Below are 11,413 nucleotides of genomic sequence, written 5' to 3' on the forward strand. Positions count from 1 at the left end.
GTAGAACCCTAAGCAAATTGCTTAATGCTCTGAACCTCCTTTCCCTCATCTATAAAACAGAGACAATAAAAGTTTCTTCTCTAACCTCATGGTGAGGTTCCCTGAGATAATGCATGTGGAAGGCTGGGCACGGAGCAGAGAACATAGTTAGCAACATCAGCTCCCGTTCGTTGCTCATCTCAAGACGTGAACCCAAATTCTGCCTGAAACCCTGTTGAACACACAAGAGTTTCTGACCTTTTTTGATCGGAGGTCCCCTTTTATTCCATATGAATGACCTCAGATTTTAATCCTCCTCCCCAAATCTCATCCACGACACTGCACCCACCAGGAAGAAGTTCTGGTTACCGTGATGTGCACCTAGTCTTAGCCCGTGAGCACGCCTACCCACCTCAGTCTTCAGTTTCCGGAGGAGCAGTGTAAGATCAGTGAGCTTGTTAACGAGGGGGCGAAGCTGGAAGGGAATGGGCTGTCTGCTGGATGTGCTTTTGTTGCAAAGTTGTGTGGGAAAATGAAAGGCTGGAAACTCAGGGCACTGGTAAAGGAGAGAAAGCTCATCGCAGCACATTTTTCCATCCTCACATACAATTGCTTCCACTCCCGGGTGTAACAAAACTTCCCAGTGGCTTCTTTTTATCAAAGGGGGTAGTAGAGTGTCATCAGCGCGTGCACTGACTTTGGGATGCGGTGGTCCTGGGTCGCCTGCTACTAGCTGAGGGACACCGGGCGAGTTATTGAAACTCTACATGCCTCAGTTTTCACCTCTATAAAATGGCTCAGTTGTTAAACGTCTGACTTCGGCTCAGGTCATGATCTCATAGTTCATGAGTTCGAGCCTCGCATCGGGCTCACTGCTGGCAGCTCAGAGCCTGGAGCCTGATGCGGGTTCTGTGTCTACCTCTCTTTCTGCCCCTCTCCCACTCATGCTCTGTCTGTCTCTCAAAAATTAATAAATGTAAAAATAATTTAAAAAGAAAATGGACATATGAATAGCATCTATCCATCTCACTTGTGTTTTGAAGATTAAGGTAATGAATATAAAGTGCCTGGCACATAGTAAGCCCTCCATAAGCGTACTTCATTGCCAGCATCATCATCCAATTATTACCTACATCTTGATGTTGCTGAGCGTATACGATCCGTGAAACAATCAGCCTTCTGCCTAGGGTTGGTAGTGAATATGTGGTGGATAAGTTTATTTATTTTGAGAGAGAGAGAGCACAAGTGGGGGAGGAACAGAGAAAGAGGGAGAGAAAGAATCTCAAGCAGGTTCCACACTGTCAGCTCAGAGCCCAATGTGGGGCTCAAACTCACGAATTGTGAGATCATGACCTGAGCCAAAATCAAGAGTCAGACCCTTAATCAACAGAGTCACGCAGGCGCCCCTATATGTAGTGGATATTATAATAACATCTCAGCTCTGAATATTAACTGTAACAGCTAGTCATTCTTTTCGAGGCATCCCAAGGGCTTGTCCGATGCTGTAAGGTCTCTGATGGGCTCCCCTCACCCTGTGAAAGGATAGTTTCCTATGGCCGACACGACAGGTTGTCACCCCAACTGCCAGTCCCCCTTCTTCCTTGTGAAACAGAACACCAATTCTGTTCAAGCAGCCATGTGCCTAGCCCCAGGGGAAGAACGATGATTCGTGCGAGCTACTTCTGGTAGTCCCATTTACCTCTATCTTAATTGGTCTAAGAGGAGGCATGTGATAAGATATAAGGGAAAGTCTCCCAACAAAAGGAGAGGGGAGTGTGAGGTGAGCCTCAGTTTGGTCCCTGGCATCTTCCTTCTTGCTTTAGGTACTGTCACGTGGGGATGTAATGCTTGGAGCCTGCAGCTGCCATTTTGTGACCACGTGGTAACTAGCATGAGAATGACAGGGCAGAAAGATAGAAAGAGTCTAGATTCTTAAAGACATCACTAAGCTGCCAAGTTGACTCTGAGGCTGTTCGCCTCTAAACGTCTTTTTGGTATACAATAACTGTTTTTATGATTGGGCCTATTGTTAATCCGGTTTTCTGCCTAACTGTTTTACTCCTTTTCTGTTTGCCAAGCCGGCAGAATGACCGCTATTCAAATTCTGCCCAGATATAAAGACATTCGGTTCCCATTTTCTTCCTCTTGATCTGAGTAATCAAGTGTTTTTAAATAAATTCCTCACCCACCATTGTAGTGAAACTGCTCTTGAAAAGGTCACCAATGACCTCTTGATTGACATGTTGAATAGCTCCATCTAATTTCACATCCTGCTTAACTTCTGCTGCATTAGACAGCTTGACCACTTTCTCATTCTTAAAGTGAGTCCCTCTCTTGGTGCGTGTCACTACTCTTTCCATGTCTCTGGTCGGCCTTCTGTGGTTCCTTCTCTTTCTGCCCCTCGACTCTGTATGAACCCCGGCATTCCGCCCTAGTGGCTTCTCATCTCTCACCAGCACCAGGAGGCGCCTTCTCCACGTTCAAGACTTTGGTTACTACCGGTGGGCCTTTGTGATCCCCATGTCCATGTCTCCAGGGCACGTCTTTCCCCAACACAGATCTGCTTTTCTCTCTGTGAACAGGATGTGTCCGCTTGGATGTCCCCACGGGACCATCAACACCGTATCTGTAAACTGAACTCTGTCCCCTACAAATGACTTCTCCTCTGTCACACACCTCACCACTCACACTGGCCCTCAGCTAGAAACCTCAGTCATCCGAAGGAATTCCTTCTTTTGCAACACCCAATCAATCATCAAGTATAAAAATTCCTCAATTCTCAGGAGTCTGTTGCAGCTTCCCCCCATGTTCCCTGCCATGGCCTCCAGCCGTCACTTCTGTGTTGCAAAAGTCTCTCATGTGCCTCCAATCCCGCCCCCCCACTCTCCCACAATCACCTGCATTGCTGTTAGAAGGGATTTTCTAAAAACCAACGGAATCGTGTCACGGGATTTAAAATTTTCCAACGGAGTAGATGTGTGGGGGAGGAGGTGGGGGGCAGGTTGTATTAGCCATCATGCCCTCCAGATAAAGTCTGCACTTCATAACATGGCACAGAAGACCTTCTAGTCCCTCTGGAAACAGACAGGATTTTGTGTTTTGTATCCCCTCCACCTTCCCTGCATTCTCAGCTGCAGCTCCTGGGGACTTCTCTTTCTCTTCACGATGTCCTCTGATTCCATGCTGGACTCCTATGCCCAACATTCTGAACTTCTAGCACCCGCTAGTTCCCAACCCAAACTGCACTTCCCCAAAGCGTTCCCTGAGTCTAGTACTAGGCCAGAGTTCCTCAACCTTGGCCCTGTTGACATTTCAGGTTGGTTCATCGTCTGCTGTGGAGGTTGCCCTGGGCATCGTAGGGTGTCTGACAGCATGGCTGGCCTCTCCCTGCTAGACGCCAGCGGCACCTGCCTCCCCCAGTTTCCACAACCACAAATGTGTCCAGACACTGTGACATTTTCCCTGGGAGACAGAATTGCCCCTGCCCCGGGTTGCAAACCATTAGACTAACCCAAGTCCCCTTCTTGTCATCCCATGGCTTCCTGTCCTGCTCTGAGCATAACATCCATGGCACAATTTTGAAGTGACTCATCTGTTTCAACAGAATGTTAATCTCCAAGAGAGCGTCTCCCAGGGCTGGGCACCCAGTAGGCATGCAGTCTAGCTTCACGAGAGAGTGAGCTCGCAGATGGAAGTGACCTTGCCTGTCATCTGTGTAGCCCCCAGGATGGTGCTGGCACATGATGGGGCTCAATAAGCATTTGTTGAATGAAGGAATGACTCAGTCATTCATTCAAATGCTTCTTTCTCTGTGAAAATTTTGTTAGTTTCCCTGTCAAGTGGAGAGGATGTTTTCCCCTCTTAACTCCGTAGTATTTTGTGCATGCCCTTGTCCCCCAGCATTACTATACTGGGTATCATAATTTGCTAACACATGTTGGTGGAAATTAAATCATGCTCTCTGTATCTTCCGGTCTCTTTCTAGAAACAGAAAAACTAGGTCCATTCCTGTGCCCGGGGAATCTCATGATCCTCGTTTTCCTTGAACTACTACACCTGTTCTACCCCTGGCTGCTATCAGCCACACCTGCCCCCCCACATACTCATCTATCTTCCTTAGCCGACTTCAAAGAGGGGGGGATGGCTCAGAGCTGCCGGGCACCGAGGACCCACGTCTGCTACACAGCCGCTTCTTGCCTCTCTCTTCCTTGACTGTGCTCCCAATGATGGCAACCAGTTCTGGGAGGTCTTAATAACATATGGTGCTCGCTTGCAAGCCTCTCCTGGGGACGGGATGCACCATGTCTGCAGCAGGCCCACCACCTGATGGCTTCAAATGCAAGAGGCTACGGGGAGCCCCATGGCGGGAAGGAGCCGTGCTATTATTAAAGTAAACCAACACACATTCACAACGGTAGGAAAGGGGATCAGCTTTCTTTTGAGAAGGGTTCAATACGCCGAGAAGAGTAGAGCTGCTTTTTCTGCCCGGTAGATGGTTTACATGCATCCTTTAATCACAAAGTCCTGTGGGGAGAAGATGCCGAAGTTAATATTTATATCTGGCATCCGACCCTCCGCATAAATAACAGCAGAGAGGCCGCGTGTTTGGTTTGAGGTCAGCTCTGTTTCAACAGCGAGGCCAGGTGCAGACACACATGCTGGACCTTTGAACTCTGTGTGTTGCAATCCAGATGTTCGGCAGAGGTGAGGAACTTGGGTCACTGATGGTGAGAGAATGTGGAGTGCTCTTCTAGCATCTTCCACGGGGAGCCCTGGCCAGTAGACTTGGCCCTAAGCCCACTTTCCTCGCCAGAGTCGAGAAACAGTAGCAGCTCCAGTTGTTGCTAGGGATAAGAGATCATCCACTGGGGAGTTGAGATAGCCAGGGCGGGTGAGGGCGGGGGAGTGGGTTGCACGAGAGAGGTCACGAAATTGACCGTGCTTAGCCTCTGCCCACGTTTGAGTCACTGGGAGACATTCTGCAATGGGAAAAATATTAGGCTTTTAATGACAGCCCTGACAAACAGGATCCGTGTGACCAGGTTGGTCTCAAAAGCAACTGCTATCATTTCTTAAAGGAGGATTTGTCAAATTGCGTGTTTCTTGAAGGGTTTTCCTAGTCCCACACTTTGCCTCGAAAACGTGCACAGAGTGAGGGGTTTGAACTTTCTGAATTTAATGCAAAGCACATATGTTGTTTGGGTTTTGTTTGTTGTGTTTGTTTGTTTTTATGGTTCCAAAATATGTTATATAAAAAAGAACCATATAGCAATAAAATGGTAATGTAAACACAAATCCTCGAAAAGGATGCAACATATTTCTAATGAAAGGAAACAACCACCTTCGCTTTATCCACAAAAAAAAATTAAAAATGATGAACAGGGGCCGTTTCGTTCACAGATTGTGGAATCCTACTGTTTACTGCTCTCTGAATGAGTATTTTTGAGGCATGACTGAAAACGGGAGTTTTCAACACCAAGCAGCTCCTGGCATCGTGCAAAGCACGCTGCTGTCGGTTGGTAGCCAGGCGACTTGAATTCTGGTCTTCACTGCTGACCCCCTGCTTCCTGGCTCCCAACCCCAGCACTCCACTGAGAGTGCTCTTGTCAAGGGTACCAGTGACCTTCTAATTGCTAAATCCAAAGGGCAGTTTTCAGTCCACTTCTGACCTGACCTCTCTTCAGCAGATGACATAATTGCCCACTCTTTCCTCCTTGAAATCCTCTCACCCCGTGCCTTCAATGACTCCATCTCATCCTGGTTATTCACCAGCTTCCCCCTTCACTTTTCAGATACTCTCTAGGCTGTTCTTTTTCACCAATGGCTAGGAGCAGCTGCCGTGGGCTGAGGTCGTGCGGAGGCTTTGTGTGCATTTTCTTATCGACGCTTCACAGCAGCCCTGGGAGGTGGGACTTATGGGTTCCCTTTTTCAGACAAGGAAGGTAAGGCTCTGCGTAATGCAGGGATCTTCACTGACCCCCTTGTAGGTCAATGGCTTTTAAGCAGCAGGAATGGAATTCCCACCTAGGTCTGTCTGAATCCAGAGTCAAGTTGTCAACCATTACAATGCAGTTTTTCTTCCTCGGATACCCCTTAGATAGAGGTGTTCTCTGGAGTTGTGTGTTTGGCCCCTGTTCTTCTCTCTGCCCCTGTCTCCGCAGGGGACAGCTTTCCTCATAGCACCTCTATGGTGCCTTCACCCCAAATCTGTCCTTTGTTCCTTGTTTCTGTTTCCAAGCTAACCCCATGTGCATATGCCACGGTCACCTTCTAGGGCTGTTGGTCGTGGTGTTGGACGACTCCTCAGCTGCCAATCCTTTCCAGACGATTGGCTGAAGCCCGTGATTGCTTAAGGAGTGGGCATGTGACCCAGACAGGGCAGATTGCTGGGAATGTCTAGGAAAAGTTTTCTCTCAAACAGACACATGAATGATGGCTTCTTTTCTCCTTCTCGATACTGCTGTGCCTTGGAGTCAGTCAGAGTCAGGAAAACCAACTGCAACCATGAGGGATAGGTGAAATCCAACAGGAGTAGAGCCTGGGTCCTTAATGACCAGCTGATTGAATCTTATTGGGAAAGGGGCTTCCAACTATGTTAAACAATATAGTCCCTTATTGTTTGCGTGGGTTTTTAGTTTGTTTTGTTTTGTTTTGTTTTGTTTTGTTTTGTTGTTACTTGCAGCCAAGAGCATCCTAAATGATACGTCAAATTCACTACATCTACAACTCAACTCAATATCTTCTTCCAACCAGCCTCCCCTCCTATAACTCTAGTCCTGTTTATATCACCATGACTGACTCATTGACCCACATCAGAAACCTGACCATCATCCTTGACTCCTCCCTCTGCCTCACCCCTAAAATCTAATCATGAGTTAAGTCCAGGAGATGTGCAAGCGCTGAGAGCCGTGGTGGCTGCCAGCACCAGGTTGAATGAGGGATGGGGGCGGGGGCGGGGGCTTTGTCCACAGCAGCCAGCTCCTCTGCATTCTGAGCCCCACTCTGCCAGTGCCAAGGGCCTGGCTGTTGTGGCTCCCCGGGAGTGTGGCCTTGCCCACTGGACCAAGGTGTTTTGGGCCTCCGTGGCTGAGCTGCGCACAGGCCCCCGCCATGGTGGTGGTCCCCACCCACACGCCATAGGGCCTGGCCTTCTCGGCAAGTTGCTCAGTGGCACAGGGCGCCGTGTACCCCCTCAAGGGCTGCAGCAAGGCCAAGCTGCCGCCTGTCTATCTGGGCCATGTGGCCGATGTCTACAGGGACTGCCATGTTGAGCATATCCAAGGTGCTCCTGAAAGACTTATTATCAGAACCAGTGACCCTGGTGTTGGAAAGCTCCCAAGAGCTCAGTAAGGACCTGAACCCCTTTACTCCTCTTGTAGGCACCTGGACTCCTGATCATGGCTTCATGCAGGATTTGGCCTAGGTGTTTGAGCAACACTTGCTCTCACCAGTACCAACCTTGACTCTTAGGCCAGTTCTCCAAATGTCAAGGAATTCCTGTACCTCTGGCCTCAATTGTTGCTGGTCATTGATGGGGGACCAACTGGGGATGGCCAGAGCCCTGAACACTGCTTGGGCTCAACTGTGGTTGACTTGTCTGTACTTGGAAAGTTTGGCATCATTCATCCAGGCTGTGCCCTGGAAAGTATTACATCCATTCTCCCACAGAAGTATGGGTTGTTCCCCTCACAGAGATCTTGCTTGTGAATCTCAGGATAAGGGAGGGCCCAAGGACAAATGCCCAACACCATGTGTCTGTCCACCGGTGACTGGGAGGCATCATTTACAGAGGCCCCGGGGGCTACAGTGTCTCTAGTCTCTGTCTTTAAGCCAATGTGTCTTTCTGAACACTGGAGACCGGGGCCCAGAAGCTGCTGGTTTAGTCTTACACCTGGTGGGGGAGGTCTTCTTTATTATCTGTAACTTCATATATCAGTCAAAAGCCGACTAGAGACTTTGGCAACATTCCTAGGATGGCCTTGTTTTCTACTAAGTTGCTTTTTAAAAAAATATTTTTGAAAAATAATTTAAAGAACAGGCTTGGAATCGAGTCGGAGCCTCTTCTCTGGTGGGTAGTGGCATTTAAGGTCCAAATCAGCTAGAGTACCAGCTGGTGCTGCTTAAAAGTCTCAGGTGACCAAAGGCATGTGCTTGTGCACCTGAGGCTGGGGCCAGGTTAGGACAAAGATTGTTGAGCCACAGGGCAAACACTATTTCCTCTGAGCTGAGGAGGCTGGTATTGTGGTGTGCTGTGATGCCTGGTGGAGAGAACCCTCCCTTTGGACTAATGGTGGGGAGTGAATTCAGTTGGCAGGGGTAGGGGTGGGGAGGTCCAAATAAAAACATATTGGAAAATAAATCTTTATTGTTCTTTAAAAAAAAAAAAAAAGTCCAGAAGATTCTACTGCTGAAAATCTCTGTTTCTTTCTTTCTTTCCATTAATCCCCTCCTTGTTCTTTTCAACTCTTTGCCACTTGTACTGTTCTTCTGAGCCCTTTCTCATTTTGACCCAAGCCACCACCATCTATATTGCTCCCAAAGAGATTTTATTTTAAGAAAAAATGTTTTTTTAATGTGTATTTATTTTTGAGGGAGAGAGAGAGAGACAGAGCCAAGCAGGGGAGGGGCCGGGGGGGGGGGGGGGGACATAGAATCCAAAGCAGGCTCCAGGGTCTGAGCTGTCAGCACAGAGCCCAACACGAGGCTTGAACTCATGAACCACAAGATGATGACCTGAGCCAAAGTCAGACACTTAACTCCCTGAGCCACCCAAGCGTCCCCCTCCCAAAGAGATTTGAAAAACTTGGTATTAATCCTACAACTTCCTTGATCACAATGTGTCCATAGCCTACCTTTATCTTCAACATAAACTCCAGCCATTGTGCAGGGTTTGTAGGCTGTGTCAAGACCGGGCGTGCCTCGGGGCGCCTGGGTGGCGCAGTCGGTTAAGCGTCCGACTTCAGCCAGGTCACGATCTCGCGGTCCGTGGGTTCGAGCCCCGCATCGGGCTCTGGGCTGATGGCTCAGAACCTGGAGCCTGTTTCCGATTCTGTGTCTCCCTCTCTCTCTGCCCCTCCCCCGTTCATGCTCTGTCTCTCTCTCTCCTAAAAATAAATAAACGTTGAAAAAAAAAAAAAATTAAAAAAAAAAAAAAAAAAAAAAGACCGGGCGTGCCTCTCTGGACTGTCACCTCCACTGTTCCACATCCTCCTAGTTCCTGCACACTGATTTCCTGGTGGTCCACAAGTCACTGCCCCGTAGTGTCACTGCATGGGTGGTCCTCTGGGCCTGGGCTGCCCTCCCTGGCGTCTCCCTGGACAATCCTGGCTGGCCAGCATGCTCTCACGCACCTTGGTTCACCTATCGTACAACTTAGGTGTGAATTTCCGGCACACCAGGAATATCTTTCCTTATTTTCATTTCTCCCTTCTCAATTTGTATTTTGAACCCCATCCCAACTCAATCGCCATCAGTCTGGCACTTTCTCTCCCTCCAGTGTTGTATCTAAGTTGTAGACTTTCTAGTGTCACAGTGCTGAGGGACGTGTCTGCCTAGTTTCAGGGCATCTGTTCATCACAGGTTCCCATAAAGATATCCCTGGTTTTCTCCTCGTGGCCCCTTCAAGTCCAGGAGTCACGTAGGCAATGCCTACTCCATGCTGGGTCCCTAGAATCTCTGCAGGGTGGCCTTGGCTTTGTCTGCATATATACCACCAACCACTACCACACCTACTCTGAGGCCTTGCCACCCTTCCCAGGCCCCCTTCCCAGGCCCCCTTCCCAGGGCCCCTTCCCAGGGCCCCCTTTATGGACACACCCTCCTGCTCTCTGGCCCTCAGCTCTCTCTAATGTACTTATTGTCTTTTCTCCCTCCCTCAGCACCTTTGAAGAGTTTTCTTGTCTTGAAAAAGCACTCTCCTCTCCTTCCTTCTTTGGAACATTTATCCCTTACCGGCCCTGGATTGCCCCGGGGGGACCTTTGAGAGGTTAGAATTATGGACATGAGAGGCAGAGACTAAGGCCTTTTTTTTTTTTTTCTACTCTGTCAGATTTTTTTCCTTAAGACAGAGAGCACAGGCCCAATCAACTGCTTGGGAAAGGAAGAAGATACCAGGACACAAAAGAACATGGACAGTTATGATCCCCTGGCCCCCATGGCCCTCGCCACCCTGGAAATGATCTGTGTGTGTACCCATTTCATCCAGACTGTGGGTTCCAAAGGCCAAGGCCTGCCATATCCTTTATCACCGTGTGGTCAGCCTCTGATATCAGACCCATAGTAGATGCCTTGTAAATACCTGTCAAAGCTAAAAATGATAGAGGAGAGTGGACTTGAGAGTCAAGGACACCTGAATGAATCCTGCCAGCTGTCTACCTAGCTGTATGGCCGCTCACCCTTCAGTGGGCCCAAACTTCTCTGTCACATTCCTCTCCCCCCACAAATTCATTTTGTGTGTACATAGATTTTTGCTCCTACTCTTTCGGGTGAGTCCCTTCCCTTCCTCCAGTGAATGACTTTCAGGATCCTTGAGTTCCAGCCATTCGTTCGCGACAAAATCAAAGAATTTGGAATTCTGGTTCCACCACACCCTGGCTCTGGGATGTTGGACAAGTGTGTGAGTCTCAGTTTGCCCATCTGGAAGATGGGGGTGATGATAACGAACTCAGCTAGATCCTTCAGAACAAGGGCCTGGAAGCCCAGGCCGCCAGGATTCAAATCCTCGCCCTGCCACTTTACAAACAGGCAGCTCAGAGCAGGTGACTTTTCTTTGTCTGACTTTCCTGATTTTAAAAGGGGCACCATCATAGAATCTACCTCACGGGGCTATTGTTAGCATTCATTTCATTAACACACCTAAAGTTTTTAGCACCTGAGTAAACACTCCATGTAGGCTGGCTATTACTATGCCATGGGTGGCCACTCTGTAGCCACCCACAAACTCATGAACCGGGTATTATCAGTGTTCTGGGGCTGCTGTAACAAAATACAACACACTGGGTGACTTAAACAACAGACGTTTGTTGTCTCTCATTGTGGAGGCTGGAAGTCAGCGATGAAGGTGTCAGTGGGGGACTCTCTTTGACTTGCAGATGGCCTCCTTGTCACTGTGTCCTCACATGGCCTTTCCTCTGTGTGCACACGTGCCTCGTGTCTCCTCCCCTCTTATAAGGAAACCAGTCACATTGGATTAGGTCCCACTGTAAAGGCTTCACTGTAACTTTATCATAATTTTAAAAAGCCCTATCTCCAAATACAGCCATATCCTGAGCTGCTGGGGGGTAGGGCTTTCTATATGAATCTGCGGGGGTGGGGGGTGGGGGACACAGTCCAGTCCATGACGATGCATAAACCGACCACAACATTTGTTGTTCCTGTGGGGGAGCCTCTTTCTTAATGCAGTTCTGAATGAATCCCAGGATATTTATCCCAGGTT

General features: G+C 48.7%; 1 pseudogene; it reads left to right on the forward strand.

Annotated features, from left to right (window-relative positions):
- Positions 1-6,483: 6,483 nt before the first annotated feature.
- LOC112857701 (threonylcarbamoyl-AMP synthase pseudogene) lies at positions 6,484-7,788 on the forward strand (annotated as a pseudogene).
- Positions 7,789-11,413: the final 3,625 nt, after the last annotated feature.

The sequence above is a fragment of the Puma concolor genome, chromosome A2 (assembly GCF_028749965.1).
Source record: "Puma concolor isolate L17-30 chromosome A2, mPumCon1.1.hap2, whole genome shotgun sequence".
Classification (NCBI taxonomy): Eukaryota; Metazoa; Chordata; class Mammalia; order Carnivora; family Felidae; genus Puma; species Puma concolor.